Genomic DNA, 13,323 nt, shown 5'->3' on the forward strand with positions numbered 1-13,323 from the left:
GTTGGATGGTGCCACCCCTGCCCTTCCCCAGCAGGGACAGTTTGGGGAAGGGGAAGGGATACTGGTGCTCTGTGGTCTAACTAGATCCACCTGACGACCCTATGAGATAGTGCCTTTTCCATACCCACTATTATTCTGACTTCACAGGGAGGAAAACGCAGCTCAGAGAGGTGAATTTACCTGCCCAAAGTCCCACAGCTGCTGAGCGGCAGGGCTTGAATTGAAACGTAGGTGTGACTGATTGCAAAGCTGGGCTCTCGATGCACTCGTACCCGGGGGACACTAACGCGCTCCCTTTTAGACTTCACTCAGTCCTTCCTTCACTCATGCTTCCCGTGGTTCTCTCAGTGTCTCCGTGTGGGAGGCCATCCGCCAGGCCCCCGAGGCTTTGTGAATGAGTGTGACCCTTGCACACGAGTACATCTCCCAGGAGAGGGAGCAGGAGAGGACTCTGCGAGGGGCCTGGGTGAGTGAGGACCCAGCCTGGAGCAGGCGCTGTGGGAGGTGCCCGCCGATGAGATGCATTCCAGCCCCCGGGCCGGGAAGGGCTTCACCGAGTCAGGGGCCAGGGGTTAGCTCTGGACCAGGGAGAGGAGGGAGAACTCAGGGCCCTGCCCGGCCCCAACTGGGTGCTTTGTCTGTTTTTAAACTGCTGAAGCCCTGGGAGCTCTCAGGTGAGTGCAGACACCTCCCGATCGGAGAGCCCGCAGGGCCGGGTCCCCCCAGCCCCTCTGCTCTCTCCAGCCTCACCGCTCTGTCCTCCTGCCGCCATGTCTTCGTCTCTGCCCCCCAGTGACCTGTCCTCCTTCTACACGTCCCGGTTTCGCCTTCAGCTGTCCACTTGGGTGTCACCTTCTCCAACGGGCCGCCCCGAACGTCATCCAGAGACATCCCTCCCAGCCTGTCTCTGTCCCGTCCCACGTAATACAGTCTTTGTACATGACATGCATTTGTCATGTTTGTTTACTTCTTACCTGTTTCTCTGCACTGGACGGAGGGTGGGACCTGCCTCAGCTGTCCCACCGCCGTAGGCCAGCGCCTGGCACGACGCGCCTGCCGAGCGAATGACTAGGAAGCTGGGAAAGAGGGCCTGGTGGGCGGCGGTCAGGCTGAATAAGCGCGGAGCGAAGGCCAGGTGCCAGGGACGCGGGCTTCAGCGAGCGGAGGCTGCAGGCCGGCCGGGCAGAGCCGGGGGCGCTGGGCCTCACTTGGTGGGAGGGGTGTCGGGAGCAGCCAGGATTTGACCGCGATGCTCCTGGGGGCAGTAGAAAGAAGGATGTCGGGCGGGTGGATGAGGCGACGTGCGTTTGAATTAAGGGAGCGACAACAGAGCGGACAGGTGAGAATAAACTGATGTGGAGGATCCGGGAGAGGGTGGGGGTCGGACCCGGGAGACGCGAGGCTCAGGAGGATGTCTGGGTAGAGGTGCACTGAGCCGTCGGGGTAAGAGTCTGAGCAGCGCCCCCGGGGGTTTTGCGTGGGCCGAGTCTGAGATGCCCGGGGTTCGGTGGGTGACTTATGTCCCGTTGTGGAGGAGGTCCAGCTCTGCAAACAGCTCAGGCGACAGGTTCAGGCACTGGCGGTGTAAGCGCGGGAGCCGAAGCGCGGGGCATGTCAGGCGTGGCGTGGCTGGGACCCTGGGTGGTGGGGCCGCTTCCCGGGAGGAAGAAGAGCCGGGAAAGGGGAGGAAACAGAGCTGCTGGGGGAGGAGGGAGCCAGCGGGGCCGGGGTCCCGGGAGCCAGGGAGGGCAAGGCAGAGGGCACGAAAGCAGAGGTGGCCAGTGGTCGGATGCTGCCCACGGGTAGTGGGGAGCACAGGCTGGGACCGGGACAGCCACTGGCGCTGACGGTTAACTTAGGACCGCGCCGGATAGTGGCATGGTGAGAGGAAGGGCCGGGCACTGGGCGTCGGGAAAGCGGGAAGAGAGGCGCAGGTGACGCCGGAGACCCTGGCTGTGACGGGAAGGGGCCAGGGGGGCAGCTGGAGGAAAAGGCACTCAGGGAGGAGCCGGAGCAGGCCCGCCGTGCGGATGGAAGGAAGGAGGGCGAGGGCGCGGGGAACGGGACAGGCAGTGAACAGAACAGGTCACCGGCCTGTGGTCACACGGTGAGGTGTTCAAGTCCCAGCTCTGCCGCACACAAGCTGTGGGACTCGGGGCAAGTGAGTGCGCTGCTGTGAGCCTCAGCTTCCCCACCTGGCGATGGTGCGAGCACACAGCGCCCAGCGCCCGGTGGAGGGGCGGGGGGGGGGGGGGCGTGAGGCAGGGTGGGGGGGGCCAGGCAGGGTGGGGGGGCCAGGCGGGGTGGGGGTTCAGGTGGGGTGGAGGGGCAAGGCAGGGGGGGGGCGCGAGGCAGGGTGGAGGGGGCCAGGCAGGGTGGGGGGGCTGAGGCAGGGTGGGAGGGCCAGGGAGGGGGGTGAGGCAGGGTGGGGGAGCCAGGCAGGGAGGAGGGGGCGAGGCAGGGTGGGGGGGCGAGGCAGGGTGTCCACAGGGCCCAGCCCCGGTGAGTTTTGAGTCAGTGAACCCTTACCAAGCTCCTTCCCACGCACGGTTTAGAAAAGGCCACAGTGACACACACTGACCCTCAGCCCACGCGAGGTGCCTGAGCTGAGCCCTGAAGCTCCCGTCGCACTTGCCATGGTTCCTCGTGCGGCGGGCACAGTGTCGTGCGGCCGTGCCCCCCGTCAGGTCGAGGCACCTCTGCTCCGGCCGTGGGGGTGCCGGCGCTGATCACTCACAGCTGAGTCCTCGGGGAACTGCCCTGAAGAGACTGCACCACCCGGGGTAGCCCGCACCCAGGGGTTGGTGGGTTACGGGCGGGGGCTGGGAACAAAAGCCTTTCCCCTGCCTCACCTGGGGACATGTCTGAGGACCATCGAAACCCCAGAACTCTCTAATGGACGGGGGCGGCCTTTGTGGGAACTCGTGGCCGTTTACCTGCTCTGTTACCCTGCTTCCTTCATTCCTCGTAGGGCTTGTTCCCGAGGGTATCCCCCAGAGCCCCCTGCACGTCAGGGTCTGTTTCAGGGGACCCGATGGGACACCTGTTTACCGTCTGCATCTCTCCCCTGCACCATAAGCTCTTTGCAGGCACCGGCTCTGTCTGACCTGTTTATTGTCGGATCACCAGGTCTAGGCACATAACAAATGCTCATTAACTATTTGTCGAGTCAGCAAACATGTTACCAGATGCACACAGGAGGGCCCTGGCATATGCAGCCTTCCAGAGCTGTGACTCACAGAGCAGGGTGCCTGGAGTGCCCTTCCTTGGGCTCGCGAGCCTGCCGGAGCCCACCTGGCTGAAGCCACCCATTCCTAGCCATGGCTCTGTGCCCTCATGAGCGATTTCCAGGCCACCATCAGCAAACGGTGGCCATGATTTATAAAACGTTCACACAGAACATTTGGGCTGTATTGTACATCACTTTAGTACAGAGGGGTTGTTCCTTGGGGCCTTTAATTTTCTAGCTTTCATTATCGGGAGAGTAAAATGTATCACTTGCATCCCAAAATTGATTTTTATTTCCTGAAAGAAGCCCATAAAAATAAATAACTTCCCAGGAGGGAGAAAAGAACAGAACTCTACACTGGGCAATTTGTTAGAAAAGAAAAGAAAAGAAATTCTGGACAGGCAAAGCAATCTAAACATTTAGATTGTATCTCTCTCTTTCATTATTTTTTAATTTTTATCTTTTTTGTAACTTGAGGCTTACTGGACTTTGAAAACACCCACACTGTTGGGGAAGCCGGCTTGGACGGCTGCACAGCACAGGTGACTGGAGCATCCTCTGGATCACAGCCCCACGACGTGCACTGTGTCACAGCTAGTGGGACATGCGTGGCAGTTTTTTACTAGCATTTGAACCAGTAAGCTCTTGCTGCGTAACAAGTTACTCCAAATGCGGTGGGGGTAAAACAGCAAGCTTGCTTTCAGTTTGTGGGTCTGCTGGGAGGTTCTCCTGATGGAGGCTGGCTTCGCTCTCATGTCCGACGTAGGTGTGAGCGGAGTGGTAGGGATGGTTTGGTCACGTGTTTGCCGTCACCCAGCAGGAGAACCTGGCTTCTTCACGCGGGTGTCGCCATGGGAGTCTCAAGAGCAGTAAGTGAGAGCTTCAGTCCAAGCCTCAGTTCACAGCACTTTTTTATTGAACAGATATTTATCGGTCATTTGAAATGTGTCGTCCAATCTCTAGGCACCTGAGATACTTGGGTGAAAAAAAAAATTCCCTGCCCTCCTTTAACTTGCATTTTACTGGAGGAGACAATGGAAAATACAATGGGAAAGCTATAAAGTATGTTCTAGCTAGAGAATTACTAGGAAAATACGCCTGTGATATATGTATTTACATGCATTGCACAGAGGAAACATGTCTGAAGGCCTCTGGTGTGTGCTCAGGTGGCGGCGGAGGTGGATGCCCGGCGGGAGGCGGGTGCCTGGTGTGTTGTGTCTGGGTGCACAGGGCACACATAGGGCTTCTCCCGGTTCGTGTGGAGCTCTCATGAGCCAGAGGCTGGCTGTGTGGCCGGAAGACTCAGCGCACTTGCTGCACCTGAGAGGCTCTTCTGCCTGAGTCTCTGATGCACGTGCATGTCTGAGGCCCAGAAGGAGCCTTTGTCACATGCTGCACAAATAAATATCCTCTCGTTATGTGTCTTCTCTGATGGACTTTTAACCAAGAGAAATACCGGAAGATCTTGGGACGCTTCTCACAGTCACACTTGTGACTCTTGGGCTCCGTGGAATCTTTCTCAATGTCCCCCACATGTGGCGTCTCCCCCATTGATCTTGTGGGTAGGAAGAGGCTCCGGGTGACCTGGGCCAGCCTGGAGAGACACACTGGTCCCGCCTCCTTGAGGACGTCTTGATAAGAGGGTCCTTCCAGGGACGTGCCCTGGGACCTGGCAGTGCCTGGACTGGCCCTTCTGGAGCTGCATGGGTTGTGCAGAGAAGCGCCTCCCTCCGCAGGCCGGGCCGCTCTCCCTGGGCGATGGTGGGCGGCGTTTGGTAGCCCTGACCAGTGATATCGCCCTTTACTTCAGTAGTTTTCAAAGAAGCGCTGCCACCACCATCGTCTCCTTGTCCTGTCTGCAAAGCAGTATCTTGGGGGTGCAGGAGGTGTCCCCACGTTTGCCTCTGTTGAGATCCTACTGACAACCGTTTATTAGATGAACAGTGACTTCTCTTAAGGGCATATTCTCAGCACAGAGGGCTTCCTGTCCCCGCATGCGGACAGGGGCCGAGCGGGGCTTCCTGACCCCGCATGCGGACAGGGGCCGAGCGGGGCTTCCTGACCCCGCATGCGGACAGGGGCCGAGCGGGGCTTCCTGACCCCGCATGCGGACAGGGGCCGAGCGGGGCTTCCTGACCCCGCATGCGGACAGGGGCCGAGCGGGGCTTCCTGTCCCCGCATGCGGACAGGGGCCGAGCGGGGCTTCCTGACCCCGCATGCGGACAGGGGCCGAGCGGGGCTTCCTGTCCCCGCATGCGGACAGGGGCCAAGCGGGGGGCTTCATCTGGCATCGCTCCGGCCTTCGGCGAATGTCTCCAGTCTCTGCCACTCGATTCCATTTCTCCTCAACATGGACCTGTCACCGCAGTGCCGACTGATCACAGATGGTTCCAGGACCATTGAAAAATAGTTCCATCCTTGCTGTGTTTTTCTGGCTGCAGCCAGGAGTGAAATGACTTGCAAAGAATGTGCGGTTCTGCCTTGCACACAAGCTATTGCTATTTGGAAATGAGCTGAGCTGAGTCTTCCAGGGCCCAGAGCACCACCCGCTCCCCGCCTTCGGAGAGCAGATCTTTGACTGGGTTTAAAGTCCATATTTTCTGAACCACAGGCATCCCTGCATGGTTCATATGAATGAGGTGCTGAGGCCTGAATCCATTCTTAGCAAATGTTTCTCAGACTCAGCTTCCAGGATTCAGCTCTTGGACTCGGAGTTGAGAGTGGGGGATGCTTAGGAGACTACGAGCCCCTCCAGCAGACTGACCGTCGAACCAGGTGACCCTGGACCGCACTGGGCTCATACTCACAAGCACTGCTCAAGGCCAGTGTGCTAAAGGAGGTCACATGGCCAAGCAGACATTCAGAAAGTAGAGAAATACACTTTCATTCTTTCATTGGCATTTCACTTTCACAGCCATAAAGAGGAGTATGTAGATAGGGGAGATGCCAGGTAGTCTCATTTTATAGCTAATAAGCTGAGATCAGAGAGGTTGAGCAACTGGCCTGAGGTCACACAGCAAGCCAGGAACCACTGTGTAACCCACTGTGGGTGAGTGGGCTCACCAGTGCCACCATAGTCTGTCTTTCCTGCTGTCATTCCCTCTACCATGCTGGCATCCGGGAGCAGGACAGCTCCCTGTGGGCACTGTCAACATGGTTGGCCCCTCAGTCAGCCCTGGAACTTGCTCTTCTTTTATCCATCAATTCTCATTCATGCCGAGGGGCGACTGCAATTAAGGTTTTAGAGAGTCGAAAGTTAGATGTGGATTTTCAACTGCTCGGGTCAGTGCCCCTAACCCCCCCTGTTCAGGGGTCACGGTAGCCTGTGGTCTGTCTGTGTGCTGATATAATGGACCGTTTAAGAAGAGTGAGTCCCCATAGACTGACATGAGAGACAGACAGACGTGCTGGGAGGCAGGAAAAGCACTTCGCCGAGCAGCGCACGTGGTTTTGCAGAATCACTTTCCCGACCCGTGTGTTTGCGGTTGGTCGTCTCTCCAGGGAAGAGGTGGAAGGGCAGCACCAGTTGGCAAACAGTCGATGCCCCAGGTGCCCTTTGCCCCCTTGGCTCCTCAGTCCCCTCCCCAGGGGGCCTTGGCTGTGCTGCAGCGATGAAAAGGCTCATGTCCAGTGCAGTGGGGCCTTGGATCTTCTCCGGGCTTCAGCTGCGCCTGCTGCGGGGGACACTGCTGGCTGAGTGTTCTCATTTTCAGCCCTGCGGTGGGGTCAGGATGAGAGCTCTTCCAGATGTAGGAGCCTTTGCTAATCCAAATACCGCCTCCCATTGCTCCTCCGTTTGCCCCCCACTGGCCTTAAACATTTGTACCATTTTTTAAAGGCCGAAGTCTAAAGTGCAGTATTCCCCCCAACATGCTTTCTCCCCCCGATGTGCCAGATACACCCTCTGAGGTGGAGGGGTGCCGTTTGAGGGAGAGATGTGTTGATCTCTCCTTGAAGGGACCCCAGGCACCTCAGTACAGGAGAGCAGTGATGAGTTTAGCACAGACCACTGCCGCAGAGCAGGCGACTGTAGCTACAGATTAGAGAGGAGGACCCTCCGGGGACAAGCCTGGCCCACGTGGGTGTCAGAGGCCGTGTGATGTCCCGGTCGAGGGCGCTGTCTTGTCTTTAGAGCAGAGACCTGAACTCAGATCCCGGCTTTGCTGTTACTAACTACATGACCTTGGACAAGCCCCTTCCCTTTCTCAGCTCACAGTTCCCACACCGGTAAAGTGGGAGAAACAGCAATATTTACACCATGAGACTTTTGTGAGGATTATGTGAGATAATTACGTGTTTAGCACTTAGAACAGTGCTTAGCTCATAGTAAGAGCTCATTTGTCCCTAGCTGTTATTTAATCTTTATTTCTGTCAGATTTGGGGATAAATCATTTTTGGCTTCTTAAAAAAGAACATGGACTTAATTCGGTGGCCGGGTGAGTCACTGGGGATTTTTCGAGAGTGGGGCGGACATGATAAGATGCGTGCTTTAAGAAGATTAATTTGTCTGCAGCTCACAGGCGGGCCTGGAAGGAGGAGAGGGAGGCGGCAGGTCCCTCGGGAGGCCGCTGCCCCCCAAGCTGCACTGTGCAGCGTGGCGGCCTCCAGCCACACGCGGCTGTTTAAACTTAAATTAACGAAAATTAATAAGCTGAATAACAGTTCTTCAGGCGCAGTAGCCGCCTTTCAGGCACCCTGCGGCGCATGGGGCTAGAGGCCTCTGTATGACAGAAACGCCACTCGCCCAGGAAGTTCTGCTGGACGGCCCTGGCTGGGAGCGGTGGCGCTCGTCCCGGGTGCAGGGGAACCTGGGCGGCCACAGATGGCCGCGCTCCGCCCGGCTCCTGGTCCGGGACGCCTGGGGCAGGCCTGACGACCTGCATACCTGACCGGTTCCCAGGAGGGGCTGATGTGCCTGCTCTGGGCCCCCCCAGAACCTCCTCTCTGGGCAGCACTGCTGAGTTCATGGTGGGCGGGGCGTTGAGCGGGTGGAAAACCCTGCATGCCTTACTTGCATGTCCCAGCGAAGCCCACTTGGGGTTTCCACTGCGTGTCCCCGGGACTGGCGAGCTGGGCACACTCTTGGGAGCATGTTCCATGGGGATGTGCGCAGGAGCTGGGCTCTTCTGGCCGACGAGGAAGGGAGGTGGGGCTAGTTCAGTCCACAGAAAAGCAGACGAAGCCCATGGGGAAAGAGGCTGTCCCCCTTCCTGGGCTCTGCTGCCCCTGGACCTCTGCTTTTACGGGGGGCTGGTAGAGAGGGAGGTGGGGACAAGCTTGCAGAACTGAAAGGCCAAGGATTTGTGCCTTTGTCCCCCAGTCGGTCCTGGACAGCTCTGTCCTGAGGCATGAATGACTTAGGTCCCGCGGGAAGTGGGGGTGGGGGGAAGGCCTCCTGGTACAAGTGACAGAATTCGCTGATGCAGAGGGACAGATGGTTACTTAGACCTCAGGGTCTTACCCAGCTGCAGTGCCTCCCTAGGGGTTTGAACTGCAGGCAGGAGCATGCCGGGATGGTCCTCAGTGAGCCGCGCAGCGTCCAGTGATGCGCAGGGTCCCCGAGTGTTCACCTGAGCGGGGCCTGGGCGCGCAGGCAGAGGCGGGGCGGAGCAGAGCCAGGACACCTGCAGCGGCCCTGCGTGGGTTTGCCCGAGCGCCTGCGTGCAGTGAGGGAGCTCCCAGAGCGTTCCAGCGGCATTCTCTACCAGCTGACATGGCTGTGACCCTCTTAGGGTGGCTGTCCCCACTGCCCCGGCTGCTCCCCTGGGGTCCTCTCTGCACCTTTCCACAGCCCAGCCACTGGGTTAACTACTGAGCATATCAGGGGCCACCAAGACCGTGTTTCAGTGCTGAGGAGGCCACCTGTGCTGGAGAGCCAGCGCCTGCGTGATGCATTTGGAGAGGCTTTGAATAGAGTGTGTGTGCCTGTGTGTGCGTGAGTGTGTATATGAGAATATGTGTGTGTTCTGTGAGTGTGCATCTGTATGAGTGTGAATATGTGTGTGCATCTGTGTGTGCACATGTGTGTCTGTGTGCCTGTGTGTGCCTGTGTGTGAGTATATATGAGTATGTGTGTGAATGTGTGTTTCTATGAGTGTGCCTGAGTGTGCGTGTCTGAGTGTGTGTGAGTGTGTCTGAGTGTGCGTGTGTATGAGTGAGTGTGCGTGAGTGTCTGAGTGTGTGTGAGTGTATGTGTCTGAGTGTGCATGTGTGTGTCTGAGTGTGCGTGTGTATGAGTGAGTGTGCGTGAGTGTGTCTGTGTGTTTCTATGAGTGTGTCTGTGTGAGTGTGCGTGTCTGAGTGTGCATGTGTGTCTGTGTGTGAGTGTGCGTGTGTGAGTGTGCGTGAGTGTGTGTGTATGTGAAGTGCTAACAAGTGTGGGAAATGGGGAGTATCCAATGGATGCTACAATGGCCTTGACATGAATAGTTTGGTAAAATTATAATAAAACAGTGGGAAGGATGAGTTTCCTTCCGGCTCTTTAAACCTGTGACTTTAACCATCCATCCATCCGTCCGTCCGTCTGTCCGTCCGCCCGCCCGCCCGCCCCCACCCACCTGTCTTCCCGCCCTTCCACCCATCCGTTTAGGATAAGGGGCCCGCAGGAGGCCCCCCTCGTGCTCCGCGCGGCTGAGGCTGTCTGACAGACAGCACACGAGGGAAGCGCTCTCCTGTTGGGACTCCTCCTCGCAGATGTTGTCTTCCTCCGTTGCCCCAGAATGACAGTAGAAGAAACAGAAAACTTATCTTCAGACGACAGCCCTTTGCTCTGCCTGCCTGGGGGATGTGGCGTGAGAATGGGGCTGTCAGGCTGTTAAAAATCCGTAGCATTCCCTGCTTCAGTGAGGTGGTCAGAGCAGGGAGCCCACTGAAGTGATGAGAAAACATGTTCTGCTTCTCTCGAGAGGGAGGCGAGCCGCCTGCTCGGAGCTGGGGAGGCTTTCATCCCAGCCTCTGAAATTAAACCCATCACTTACCGAGCAGATGGCGGGGCTCCTGGCCCTGGCTGCTGGGGCTGCGCAGAGCCGCTGACCGACAGCTCTGATTGAATGTCCAAATTAAGCTGCCAAGTAGCGATTCTGCAGCTCCAGGGGCCCTGTGTTAGTATTTATGTCTCATCTTTAAAAATAATCACATTGAGAGGCAGCACCCAAAGCCGTGTCACAACCACTGCAGCCGAGGGTGTGAGGGTTTCAGCTCCACCCGCCTGGCGCCTCTGCTGCATTTGCTCAGCGCGCGGTGTGGGCGGGGGACACAAGCATCGCCGTGGTCCCCGTCCCGAGGACGTGGGCGAAGCAGCCATACGTCTCGCCTTTCTCGTTTCTCTCCACCTGAGGCATGAGGTGCTCTCCAAACAAGAATGAAGCCCGTGCGTTGGGCGCCTTGCTCATGAACCGCCTGTCCCAGGCGGAAGGGGAGGCCCAGGACGGCCGGGGAGCAGGCGTGCACGCGCAGGTTTCTGTTTGTGTCCCAAGTGGGTCTGAGGAGCGCCTCCCCTCCTGCACCAGGCCCTGCACACTCTGCCCGGTGCCCCCGGGAACCCAGCCGCTGCGCAGTACCAGGTGCTGAGAGGCCCGGCTTGTGAGATGTCAAAGGGAGACGAACCCAGGTCCTCCCAGTGGGGCCGAGCAATCTGCACCTCCAGGGTTACGGCTGCATAGCGTCGCAGTAAGCGTTTGCAGGCCCGAGTGACCAGGGAAACAGGAGAGAGTAGTGACACCGATCGGGGTTTGGTGGACTGTGGAACACCCAGCTGTCCCGGGTACAGAGCACAGCAGTTGCCTGGTGTTTGCAGTGACACACAGGCTCAGGACTCAGGAGTCAGGAGGCTGAATCTTGGGGACACGCATGTTGTGTCCAGTTCCAGCTTGTGTGGATTGACGTGCACAGCACCGGCCTCCCAAGAGCCAATGCATCCGATGGCCCTTTCTCTCCGATGTAAAGGAACATTTATTTTTCTAATTAAAAAAGTAATTCATGCTCAACTGAGACTGTATATTTAACTCCTCTTTCTTCCAGATTTCCAGAGTATGACTAGGGGTTTGAAAGGGAAACGTTTATCAGGGCTGCAGACTGGGGAGGGAAGGTCAGTCACCTGCCAGGCCCGTTAAGGACTCTCTCTAGGCTGCAGGCCCCACAGCCCCAGCTCATGCTATCTCCTCTTTCCAACGCTGAGCCTCCTCACACTCTTCTTTTCTGTAATTGCCTCGGCTGGTCCTTCCTGGTGATGCTGTGTTGTAGCCGTGATGGTGGCTGTCTTAATACAACGGGGACCTTAATAGAACTAGAAAGGCCTCTAGTTTCACCAGTGAGCATGAGGAATGCCTTTGATAAATTTATTACAGCAAAAAAGCATCCATCTATTCCTGTTTTTCTAAGAGTTAAAAGAAAGAATGATTATTGGATCTTGTCACTTGCCTTTATTGGTCATTTTTAAAAAGATAATTCTCCTTTGACCTAGTTTTATAGTGAGTAATAGTAATATATTTTTGAAAACTAAGTACCAGCCGTCTGGTGGGGAGCAGTATGTAACGTTCTAAGGCTTAGTGAAGAGTATCTGGGTAGAAGTTAAAATCGGGAGCAGAGCCCTTTGGAAAATGTGAAAATTAAAAACAATCTTCTAAATAATCCATGGTCCAAAGAGGAAGTCTCGAGGAAAATTAGAAAATATTTTGAACCAATGAAAGAAAATGGAATTAGATCACATCCAAATTTGTGGAATCCAGATAAAGAAGTGCTTGAAATAAACTTATATTGTGGAATTCTATTAAACATTTAAAGAACAAATAACACTGATGCTTCAAAAGCAGAAGAGGAAGGAACACTTTCTAACCTGTTGATGAGGCTGGCATTACCCTCATGCCAAAACCAGTAGAAGACAAAGGCAATAGATGGGAACTATAGATAAATGTCCCTGTGAAAGTAAATGGAAAAATCTCCGACAGTATACTAACAAATCAAATCCAGAAATATGCAGAAAGAACAATATTCTATAACCAAATGAGCTTTCTCTTGGGAATGCAAAGCTGGTTCAATTATAAAAAAAACTTATTGGTGTAATCAAAATATTAATAATTTAAAGACAGAAAAACCACAGGAACATATAAATTGATGCAGAAAAGATATTTGACAAGATTTAATATCTATTTTGATGAACTTTCTCAGCATGTTAGAAATAGAAGGGAACTTCCTTAACCTGGTAAAGGACATCTACAAAACCCCTCCAAACTGATAAAACTACAACATACTTAGCAGTGAAAGCCTGCACGCTTTCTTCCTAAGCTACAGAACAGGACAAGGGTGCCCACCCTCACCACTCAATTCAGCATCATACCAGAATACCTCGCCAGTGCAATGAGACAAGAAAAAGAAATAAAAGATTGGAAATATAAATTGGATAGGAAAATAAAACTCTCCTTATACACAGGAAACATGATTGTCTATATATAAAATTCACAAGAATCTACCAAAAAAAAAATCCCCTCCTAGAACTAATAAGTAACTTTAGATAGATTGCAGGATATAAGGCCAATACACAAAAATACAATTTTATTTAGCTGTGTTAACAGTTAGAAACCAAAATTTTTTAATTTGACTCCAAAACTTTGAAATATTTACATTGACTCCAAAAATTTGAAATATTTAGGTATAAATCTAACAAGATATGTCTGGGATTTTTATGCTGACAATTACAAAATACTGAAAGATATAAAAGACTACCGAAGGAATGGAAAAACATACCATTTTCATGGACTGAAGAGAGCATAGTAAAGATGCTAATTCTTACAGATTGATCCATAGACTTAGTGAAATTCCAGTCAGAATCTCAGCAGAATTCTTGGTGAATATGAATCTAAAATTTGTATAGAAAGACAAAGAAACTGGAATGGCCAAAACGTTCTTTAAGATGAATAAATTTGGAGGCATCGCAGTACTCAGGCGTAAGACTTACCATATAAAGCTTCAGTAATGAAGCAATGTGGTTTGGCAAAGGGAGAGATACAAAAAATGAATGAAACAGAATAGAGAGTCTGGATATATATTCACAGAAATATGGCTGATTAATTTTTAAAAGGTGTTAAAAAATGAAATTA

General features: G+C 54.4%; 1 protein-coding gene and 1 pseudogene across 2 annotated transcripts in view; one reads left to right on the top strand and one right to left on the bottom strand.

Annotated features, from left to right (window-relative positions):
- Positions 1-13,323, top strand: part of PRKCB (protein kinase C beta) — a 273,228-nt gene that overhangs the window by 164,749 nt on the left and 95,156 nt on the right. The window lies entirely within an intron of this gene.
- LOC148093604 (zinc finger and SCAN domain-containing protein 4 pseudogene) lies at positions 4,497-5,225 on the bottom strand (annotated as a pseudogene).

The sequence above is a fragment of the Miniopterus natalensis genome, chromosome 3 (assembly GCF_054644295.1).
Source record: "Miniopterus natalensis isolate mMinNat1 chromosome 3, mMinNat1.hap1, whole genome shotgun sequence".
Classification (NCBI taxonomy): Eukaryota; Metazoa; Chordata; class Mammalia; order Chiroptera; family Miniopteridae; genus Miniopterus; species Miniopterus natalensis.